The sequence below is a fragment of the Pan troglodytes genome, chromosome 6, assembly GCF_028858775.2.
Source record: "Pan troglodytes isolate AG18354 chromosome 6, NHGRI_mPanTro3-v2.0_pri, whole genome shotgun sequence".
In the NCBI taxonomy this organism is placed as follows: domain Eukaryota; kingdom Metazoa; phylum Chordata; class Mammalia; order Primates; family Hominidae; genus Pan; species Pan troglodytes.
The window spans coordinates 41,751,816-41,763,223 of NC_072404.2; positions in this window are offsets into that span (position 1 = coordinate 41,751,816).

Consider the following 11,408-nt stretch of genomic DNA (forward strand, 5'->3'; position numbering starts at 1 on the left):
TCATTTAGTGCCCTCCTTAGCCAGAGTCTCATTACTGCTTCATTTTTATAATAACATTTAATTTAGATATTTTCCATATATTGGTCCTGCTAAAATAGAATACAGCATCTTTCATGTGGTGGGAACCAACAAGAAAACTGTGCGTTAACTCCCTTTTTACACTTTATGGTAAGTAGCAGGGGGAAAATGCATTTATAGATCATTTCTAGGCAAAATCATTTCTAGGCAAAGCTAATGACCATCCTGTTTCTACCTATATGCAGTCTCTTTATTTTACTAGAAATGGGAATCATGGCCTCTTGAAGAGAAAAAAAGTCACCATTCTGTGTTTAGCTGTATTCATGTATTGCATTTCTGTATGTTTTGTTTGTATTGTAAAAAATTCACATAGTAAGCCATGTAGTGACGTAATAGAGCGTGGGGGCTTCAATATTCCACAGTTGATGTACAAGAGTAGAGTATGTTTGGGAAGAAACTTTTCAACTTGAATTTGCCTCCTCTATGATGACATATCTTATATGCTTGTGCTGATTTTCTAATTTCAGAGATACCATATCTCTCTATTCATTTCTGTCTCTCATTTGTATGCTTATTTTTCTGAGAACAACTTTTTTTTTTTCCAGACAGGGTCTTGCTTTGTTGCCCAGGCTGGAGTGCAGTGGCACAAACATGACTCACTGCAGCCTCAACCCTCTGGGCTCAAGCAGTCCTTCTGCCTCAGCCCCTTGAGTAGCTGGGACTGCAGGCATGCACCACCATGCCTGGCTAATTTTTGTATTTTTTGTAGAGATGGGGTTTCATTATGTGGCCCAGGCCGATCTCGAACTCCTAAGCTCAAGTGATCCACCCACCTCAACCTCCCAAAGTTCTGGGATTACAAGCATGAGCCGTCATGCCTGGCCTCTGAGAAGTTTCTGACTCATTCAGATTAGGTATACTCTCAAGTCCCTGGAAACTGAATTTTTTAACTGGAAAGAGAGTGGTGTAATTTCTCAAGGTCAAATGATGTAGATTTTAACATAATACATAATTTAAGTGTAATTAATGTAGCCCAGTTTATTATCTTGAAATGTTTTACCCTATTTACTTTTTAAATTAATGACCTAAGCAGAGGGAATAATTATAAGTCAATATCAGAGATTGTTGTTTGGGTGTTTTTTATTTATTTTTTTCAGTGTTTGTGTTGAGAGATTGGGTTAACACCTCTAGCCAAAAATGTTTGGTTTTAGGGAGGCTGAGAACAACCTACTGAATTTGGAGAATGCAAAGGTAAAAAATTTATACAGACTGCCTGCCTAACTGATTAAGTACTACTGCTTCTGGGAAATATTATTTCAAAATTGTATATATTATAATAACATATTTCTAAGACGCATTCATTATTCTACCATCCTAATGAAAACTTCAGAAGTTTTTATCCATGGCATGCCCAGGGTGTCACCTGAATCTGATGTAGGATCTATATAACTTTACTAGGTCTTTTTATTGTTGACTCCAGTCTTAAGTATATTAGAAGGCTCGTTTTGCTATTTGGTCTGTGGATTTCTGAAAGGATCATTCACAATACATGTAAAATTCAGGTAGGCCTAAGGAAAGGCCAGCCTGTAGAAAGCAAAATGGCAGTGTCTGTTCTCCACTGTCAGAGGCATTATGTAATTGAAGTATCCTGTTAGCCACTGTCTTTCTGCTAATAAAGTGGGGCTGAACAAGTTAGCACTAATAATACCAGTGAACCACTTGGGCACCTTGTGGGTAAAGTTTTGCTGCCACCTAGTGGAATGGGATATCATTGCTTCCTTATCAGGTTCACAAGCAAGTTGTGAAGTTGCTAATAAAATGGACACAGAGCTTCTTTCTGTGTAGCTCAGGCTGTAATCTTGAAAGCTGAGGAGATACAGGCCCATGCCTCTCGGACTCATTAGCTGGGTGTCACCACTACCACCTGCACATTCTGACCCACCACATCTTAATATGTTCTGTCCTCTTGGAGAAATTAATCTAGGAGTAGAAGTCAGAATATGGTAGGTGAGGGGAAGAAAGGAAAGATGGCTTGATAGCCACGAATGCATCAGAAGCAAAATGTTGACTCAGAAAATTATCTAGATCACAGTCTCCAAACCTGATGTTGTTTCCTTATGAAAATATTTTTGAGTGTCCATAATTATATGTATTGATATTGGGGAACCTGCCCCGATATTCATGTAGGTTCTTTTCTATTTTCCCTAAGCGTTGGCCAGCTTGAGAAATAAAGGGACAGAGTACAAAAGAGAGAAATTTTAAAGCCGGGCATCTGGGGGAGACATTGCATGTCGGTAGGTTCTGTGATGCCCCACAAACCACAAAAACCAGCAAGTTTTTATTAGGGAGTTTCAAAAGGGGAGGGAGTGTGCGAATAGGTATGGGTCACAGACATAAAGTACTTTACAAGGTAATAGAATATCAAGGCAAGTAGAGGCAGGGTGAGATCACAGGACCACAGGACTGAGGCAAAATTAAAATTGCTAATGAAGTTTCGGGCACCGTTGTCACTGATAACATCTTATCAGGAGACAGGGTTTTGAGATCAACCGTCGGACCAAAATTTATTAGGCAGGAATTTCCTCTTCCTAATAAGCCTGGGAGTGCTATGGGAGACTGGAGTCTATTTCACCTCTGCAGTCTCGACCATAAGAGACGACCACGCCCAGGGGGGCCAGTTTAGAGACCTACCCCCAGGTGCGCATTCTCTTTCTCGGGGATGTTCCATGCTGAGAAAAAGAATTCAGTGATATTTCTCCCATTTGCTTTTGAAAGAAGAGAAATATGGCTCTGTTCCGCCCAGCTCGCTGGTGGACAGAGTTTAAGGTTATCTCTCTTATTCCCTGAACAATTGCTGTTATGCTGTTCTTTTTTTAAGGTGCCCACATTTCATATTGCTCAAACACACATGCTGTACAATTTGTGCAGTTAATGCAATTATTACAGGGTCCTGAGGCGATATACATCCTCCTCAGCTGACAGGATTAAGAGATTAAAGACAGGCATAGGAAATCACAAGGGTATTGATTGGGGAAGTGATAAGTGTCCATGAAATCTTTACAGTTTATGTTTAGAGATTGCAGTAAAGACAGGCATAACAAATTATAAAAGTATTAATTTGGGGAACTAATAAATGTCCATGAAATCTTCACAATCCACGTTCTTCTGCCATGGCTTCAGCCGGTCCCTCCATTTGGAGTCTCTGACTTCCCGCAACATATTGATCAATGAAAATATGTGTCAACAAATGTACTGCTACACTATTGTGAACATTATGGAACAAAATTTGAAAGAGTAAAACAAAAAGGTTAGTTCCTAAGCCCCAATGAAGTATTACTCTACACCTTGGAGGCCATCAATCGATCTAAGTAGTATATGGATAGTTAATAGTTACTGTTGAATCACCAAGGAAGGTCCTAGTGAAGACTGCTATGGTGTCCTACTTGATTTGAAAGAAAAATTTGCCACACCAGTAAATTGAAGTCCTTTCTAATTAAAAGCTTGCAAATGTAAGTCCTTGTACTTCATTCAGAATTTTACCTGCCTCTTTTGTTATAACAACTTCCCATAACTGTCCTGTTCCAGATGGTAACCTAAGTAGTTACATGTATTATCATCATTTAATCCTTAATAGATAACAATTTGATAAGTTATCTATTAAGATAACTTAATATGTTATCTAGTAATTGAATAAGTTAGTAAACATTTTAAACCCTCAGTTTCCTCATCTGCAAAAGGATGAGGAAACTGAGGGTTTAAAATATTTAGTAGCTTATTCAACAGGTGGTAACTGGCAGAACCAGAGTTTGAACTGGTCTTGGTGACACCAGGGCCTGTGTGTAAATCTTGTGCCTTACTAGCACCTGGTCGGCTACACTGACACATTTCTGAAGCATGATCTACGGAGTTGTTAGCACAGAGCAGATGCTCCCTGATTAAGAGGGGCAGCTGGCCACCAGGCAGCCTGGAGAAGCAGAAAGCACCAGACACACTAATTGTCTCAGTTTAGACCCCAACTCTGTGAATTGGGCATGTAACTTTTCTGAATGTTTCCTCAGCTATAAAATGGGCCCCATGCCTTTGCTGTTTGGAGTGAGGATTACATTGTGACTGGAGTGAGGATTACACTGTGACTGCACACATTAAGGTGTCCGGACCTTGAGAATGTGATAATCTGCTGGGGTCATGACAGACCAAAAAGTATTATTTCTTCTCAGTTTTAGTGACAGTTTATTTTTAGGAAGTGTGCATAGTGCCATGATAAGTCTCTGGATCTGCTTCTTTGTGCACAGAGATAGTCTTTTGGAGTTAATTCCATGGAAATAAGGTAACTTTGGTCAAAAGAGGAAAGGTGTTAGTAATTGGAGTTATAAAATACGTCATTCTTTGTAAGTAATGCCGAGATGGTTTATCATCTTTAAAGTCTCTCATCTTTAACAAAAACTTTTGCTGCTTTTCAAGCAAACTTGGTTCCTGTAATTTGGGATTCATCCATAGAATGTTCAAAGTTTAGTGTCAGCCATTTTCAGCAGAAAATAGGGGCTGACAATTTCCTGTGTTCTTTAGAAGACTTTGAAAGCTTCATGGGAAGAATGAAGACTATTCTTGGCCTGAATATTTGCCCCTTAGGGTGCTGGACCCAGCCAAACAGCCTTGTATTAGCAAAGGAGGGTCAAGTGAAAAGAGACCTTGTTCTGTGCCAGGCTCCCAAAGGGTAGCCTGAAGCCTTATTGGCCACACGGAACCTCTGTTTTAGATGCTGTTTGTGGACCTGCCGAAATCGAATGCCACTCAGGCTTTCTGAAACCCTTTTGGGGTGGGAAGAGGCAGTAGCTGACACCTCTGAGAGCAGAGGTTTGTGAAGATGTGGCATAGATGAGGAGGCTAGCAGAGGCAGGGTGGTCAGGCATTACCAAGAAACTTCCTTTTTGTTCCCTTTGTTCTCTCTTTGAGGTGGGCCACCCCGCTTAGCTCCCTTTTGTCCAAGTGTGTTGCAAGGGAGCAGCATTTCACCGGGAGATTTGCACGTAAGTAGAGCACAGATTCCCCTGGGTGAGGGGCTGGCTCTCACCCAAGTGTGGGGATACCAAACTAACTTGTTCTGGCAAAGGCATACAACTTTTTTACTCCTCATTTAATTCTGTTGTCTTTGAATTTTTAATGATCTCTTTCATATTTAAATATATGCTCTACTCTAGTGTAGCACAGAGAAGTTCCCTGTGTCTTGGATAAGCCAGTAGTTTTAAGCAACTTGGCAAATGGTGGGTGAAGCAATGAGCACCCTGGCATGGCCTCTGGTGTTAATGTGAGCTGTTTTCCCTGCGTTTCAGAAGTCAGGGAATATATCGGTGGGACGTAGTGGGAGCTGTAGAATTTTTTTTTCCATAGGGATAAATCTTAATGTGATTATACAAATCTCTGGCTTAGCCTGATAAAGTTAAAAAACAAAACTAAATATTTCAGGAACACAGTTCTCTCACCCAGACACAAATGAAATCTTCCTTAGACCTTTGTATTGCTGGGCAGAAGTGCCACAAACTCAAATTGGCATTTTCTGTCTCAAATCTCCACCTCATTAGTGCCTAATTAGACCCCATCCCTAAGAGTCGGGTGCTTGGAAGATGGAATGGAGACCACTGATAAAAATTCACCTTCTGTAGTCTCCATTCAGGTATGATTGGCCCGATTATAGCTCGTGTCCTGAAAAGGAGATAGGAGGCTTTTTTCTCCAACTCGTAAGAACTGATGAACTAATCACACCAAATGCAAATGTTTTAGACAGTATATTCAAACTGGGAAAAATACCTGCCTATCAAGGGAGTGAGAACTCACTTTGAAGTCTAAGGGAAGGAAACAAAATTGGAAAAGCACAGCAATAAGCATTTGCGGAGTACTTGCTGTGTGCAAATACAGCGCGTTCACATAGACTCTAAACTAGAGCTCATGAGAAGGCTATGACATGGCCATTTTCACCTCTTCATAAAAACAAGCAAGCTAAAATTTCACTGTGTGATTCCCTAACATTTGTATTTGTTATCCATTTTTCCACAATAAATGCCCCTCAATCCTATCAACAAAATTTAAACCACAACAATCTATAATAGTAACATTCATTACCTTAGTTTCTGCAGGTTAGGAATTAAGCGGTTTAGCTGGGTGGGCTGGCAGGGTGCGTTGCAGTAAAGATGTTGGCTGAGGCTGCAGTCAACTGTGGGCTTCAGTGGGCCTGGGGTATCTGCTTCCATGATGGCTCACTGACATCACTGGCAAGTTAGTGTTTACCATTTTTTTTTTTTTTTTTTTTTTTTGAGACGGAGTCTTATTCTGTCACCCAGGCTGGAGTTCAGTGGCGTGATCTCCACTCACTGCAAGCTCCACCTCCCAGGTTTGCGCCATTCTCCTGCCTCAACCTCCTGAATATAGGTGCCCGCCACTGCGCCCAGCTAATTTTTTGTATTTTTAGTAGAGGTGGGGTTTCACCGTGTTAGCCAGGATGGTCTCGATTTCCTGAGCTCATGATCCGCCCGCCTCAGCCTCCCAAAGTGCTGGGATTACAGGCGTGAGCCACCGTGCCCAGCCTGGCAAGTTGATGTTAAGAGTCCTCAGCCCCTTGCCACATGGACCTCTCTCAACCAGGGCTGCTTGAGTGGCCTTGTGACATGGTGGCTGGCTTTCTCCCTGAGCAAGTAATCCAAGACAGAGCAAGGCATAAGCCACATGGCTTTTATGGCCCGGCTCTGAAAGTCACACCCATAATTTCCCAATATGCTGTAGCTAATGCAGCTTAGTCCTGTTCAATGCGTGAAGGGACTGTACAAGAGTGGGAGTACTAGAAGGTGGCTGCCACAGTATTTTATCCATTTTCTGGGTAATAGACATCTGTTCATTTTTACAAATAATGCTGCAGTGAATATTTCTATATATATCTTGCCTAAATATTCAAGTGTTTCTATAGGCTTCTGTACCAACATGAACAAAGCCAGCAAATGCATCATTTTTAGGTTCATAAGCCTCTGTATGGGTTTCCTGGATGCATCATGCAGAATGTTTTATTCCCCTGCCTCTTCCCCACTCAGACCAGATCTCTCTAAAGGCCACCTTACATCCCTTATAGTCTCTTGACCAGAGAAGGGAATGGGATCTCTCCCTCTGCCTTAGAGTTTGGAAAGTCTCAGGGAAGAATTTGACAGCTCCAGTAAGGAGGGTGGTACAGATGTGGTCACTGAGAACCACTGTGAGCCACACAGCACCTCGGATAGCCTGCAAATCTGCCTTCCCCCAGGGACTGGATAAATGAGATGCCAGTTCTCCAGCCAACCTGGGCCTTTGAATCAGACTCACCCATACCTCATGCACCAGATCCAGACATAACAGGTGGGCCATCCTGGGGCTTTGGCTATGTTGCTCTCATCCTATACTCCTTTTCCCCACATGCAGGCAGGCCATCATGAGACTCCAAGTCTTTCCACCCCTCCTTGCTGCCCAACCTGGATGTAGGTTTACACTGGCCCCTACTCCATGGCCATGTATACAAACCCTGCATCCCAGCACGCGCTCCCCCTCATCCCAGTGCTGGCTTCCTGCTGGTACCCCCAACAGATTGCCAAATGCCCCTTCCCCATTTACAGACTGTTAAATGGACTTTTGACTTCATATTTTGGCATAATTTCAAACAATTTACAAAAAGGTTGCTGAAAACACTTTTTGGTCTGAACTATTTTTGAGTCATTTGCAGCCTTGATGCCCCTTATACTAAATATTTGTGTGTATTTCCTAGAAACTCTCCCGTAATAACAGTACAATGATCAAAATGTGAAGAAATTTAGTGAGCTTTTAATAAGACTTAAAAACATGTATAGAGCTCTTAGATAATTCAGTATGTATTCATATTTATATACTTTGCATTTTGTATTAAGTTCAAAGTCCCCAATTCAGGCTGTTGTGCTTGCATTTTCCTTCAAATGAATTCAAAGGGGGGTCACCTCAGTGTCCCTGGGCCTGGCCCCCTTTGGTGCCAATAGACCCTGTGGGTTGATTGGATGGAATCAGCAGCAGGATTGACACCTGTCTAGGGGTCAGGCTCCCAGTTCACTTCTCCCTCCATTCTGTGAGGCAGCCTTTTCTTTTCCATCCCTCCCTACTCTGAGCTCGAGGTCACTGGGGGCATGGGTGCAGGTGCCCACTCTGCACCAGACACGCACATACACTACGCTTCTGCCCTCCAGGACCGCGTGGCCTCAGAGAAACAGGCACGAAGCATCATGAGAGGGACGCTTTTTAGCGCAGGGTCACAGTCTGCAGAAAATCAAGCGTGGTCAAAATCAGTGTTCCCTTCCGAGGGCCCAGTAAAGACCCAAACCCTCAGGCTTCCGTCCCCACGTCCTAAGTGGCACTGGACCCCAGCCTGGGCTCTACGTGTCCTCCGCCCGCGCTGGCCACCTCCAGGTGGACCCTAGGATTCCGTAGCCGCCCCCTAGCCCCGCGCCTGTGGGTCCCTTCTCCGTGGGGCCTCTGGTCTCTTAGGGTCGCCGGGGGCTGGAACCCATGGGGCCACCCTCCGAGGGTCAGCAGCGGCCGAGGCCGTTGCCACAGAAGGTGGCAGCACCTCCTCGCGGGTCGCGAGGAGTGGGCTCCCCCAGGGGGCTTTTGGAGCGCGACCCTGCGACCCACGCCATTCAGCAGTGGGATTTTATTTTGTTTCAGAAATACTCCAGGGCCGTCTAGTCTTTTTCTCTATTTAGGGAAGAGGTTTAAGAATGTTACAAAAGCAACAGACGCCTGAAACAGAACGTTACACCCCAGCATGAAGAAAGCACCCACAGAGTGTGCTTCCCCCAGGGGTTAAGCATAGAATCTCCCCGTGGCCCGCAGACCCCGAAGAGTAAGGCAAGGACCCAGCGGATGGAGGGGCAGTACGGCACTGTTCCCCAGGGCGCGCGAACAAACGTTAACAGGCTGAATGGTAAGCCAAACGTGGTATTCCCTGCTATGGAATGCTCTTTAGCCTTAAAAAATGTGAGTCTGATGCGTGCTGCCAGGTGGGTGACCCGGAAAAAACTTAACTAAAAGTGAAAGAAGCCAGACACGAAAGGACAAATACTGCATGAGTTCACAATGAAATATCTAGAATAGGCACATTCACAGAGACAGAAAGTAGGTTACCGCTTACCTGGGGCTGGAGGGAGAGGAAAATAGAAAGTTACTGCTTAATAGGTACAGAGTTTCTGTTTGGGGAGATGTCATGCCTGCTACTGAATTGTAAGTTAAACATTGGTTACATGGCAAATTTTATATAATATATTGTTTCCCATAATTTAAAAAATAGTGAAAACCCATTGCGTTTACTCCTCTACCTCCCATTCACCTCTTTTAGGCCAGGGGCAATTGAATGACTTAACTGGAGTCATGCAAATGGAAGGCACAGGATTTGAGCCCATCGCAAACCCAGCAGGACCAGTGAGGCACAGCGTCCCTCTGAGCAGCCAGCAGGCGCCTGGGCCTGGAGGGGCTGCACCCTCACACCCCCTCACATCCCTGGGAACACCATAGGTTACTCATCAACTTCCTCATTCTTCTCCCTGTGCTTTCTTTGGCCTGGGCCTGGTCTGGGCCTTAGGGTGCTGGTCCCAAGCTTCCCCAAGTCAGGGAGTGACAGGGACTATTCTAGAATCCCATCCTGTCTGTTCCCTGCCCAGGTCAGCACAACAAGAGGGAGACTCTGGTAGCTTCCCAGAGACCCCTCTCTCCTCCTTAGCAGGTCGGGGGCAGGAGTCAGGCCAACGTGGTCCCTTCATCTCCAGGAACTTCTCCTGCTTCACTGCAGCCCCTGCCTGTGCCCTGTCCCTCTGAAAGCACAAGCTCACTCTCCTCTCCCACCACTGGTCCTCACCCACTCCTGTCCTCACCTCAGGGTACCAGGCCCCAGGTCCCCACGCTTGGCCTCACCTCCCACCTCCTCAGCTGTGTGCATTGCCCAACAGGCACATCAGATGCCGCTTAGGTTGCTAAAGCTTTGGGAGGCAAAAAGCTTGAAGTTTGATACTGTTTTAGAAAAAGACATCAAATCACTTATGGGAAACCAGGATTTGTTGACCTTCATTGCACCTGTGTAGAGTTTAAGCTGGTTTTTCTTTCGAATTGGATAGGTGGGTGGTGGTGGCGCTCATCTTGCAGGGCTGACAGCCCCTATGCATGTTGTTCTGGCCCTGGCCAGCCTGCATGCGGGTCAGTCCCTTCTCCAGCTTCTCACTTACTCTCACCAGGGCCTGAACATCACAGGGAGGCCAGGGCATGAGAAGAGCTGGAGAGAGGAGAAGGTGGGAGAGCCCTTCAGTCTGGAGTTTGCTGACTGTGGGATGGGGTGCGGGGCAGAGTGCAGGGCACAGATGGGAATGCTGGGGAGGGGTGGGACTGGGCCAGGGAGAAGCTAGGGTTGGCGTCAGCACAGGGGATGACAGATCACCATAGGGGTTCCCATTTTGGGTAGTGGTCAAGGACCACAGACGGCATCAACTCCCTGATGGCTACAGAGGGGGAAGATACAGGCCTGTCCTCAGAACATCAGCCTGGCCATTGGAAGTGGAGCACTGGATTAAGAGTCCCCAGTGACCTCATCATGTCCTTGGTGGATGTGGGACCTCTCTGGAGAAAGGCAGTGTCGGCTTGGGTTTGACAGACACTCATGGAAGGACCTCCATGGGTTGTGACTGCACACACTGGGCTCACCATGCTTATTTTGACCACATGGACAGCCTGTTGGTCCCAGCTACTCAGGAGGCTGGGACAGGCTGATGGCTTGAGCCCAGCAATTCAACTCCAGCCTGGGCAAGACCCTATCTCTCAAAAAATATAAATAAATTAATAAAAATATGTCAACACTGTCTGGTAGGTGGTCTGGTTATGGGAATGGGGGTGTGAGTGGAGGCCTTTGAGGCCCCTCCCTGTGCCCTGTCGCCTTCTGTCCATTTAGAGGAGTGTGTATATGAGGAAGATGAGGCAGAAGAAGCAAGTATGGGCCCCGACTCCCCTATCAGGTGGGAGAGCTGGGGACATAACTCCCAGTGGGCACCAGGAGGCAGTGCAGCCCCAGCATCAGGCCCTTCCCACAGGGGAGCCCTGGCTTCAGCAGCTGCAGAGGCAGTAAACTCCTGGGGCTAGATCAACATTTTTGGATTTTAAGAAGTAAAAGACGTTTTGAGGGTCATGAACTTGGTGCAGGTCTTTGCAGTACCAGGTGGACAAACCTCATCTGGGGAAAAAATCATGAGACCAGGTTCTGCTCTCCAGCTCTGATGAGAAAAGCAAGTTTTCCCTCCTCTCTTTGCCACAGTTTCTCTACTTATCAGATTGAAATGGTGTCTTCCCCACCTACTGCTCAAAGATCTCTCGTG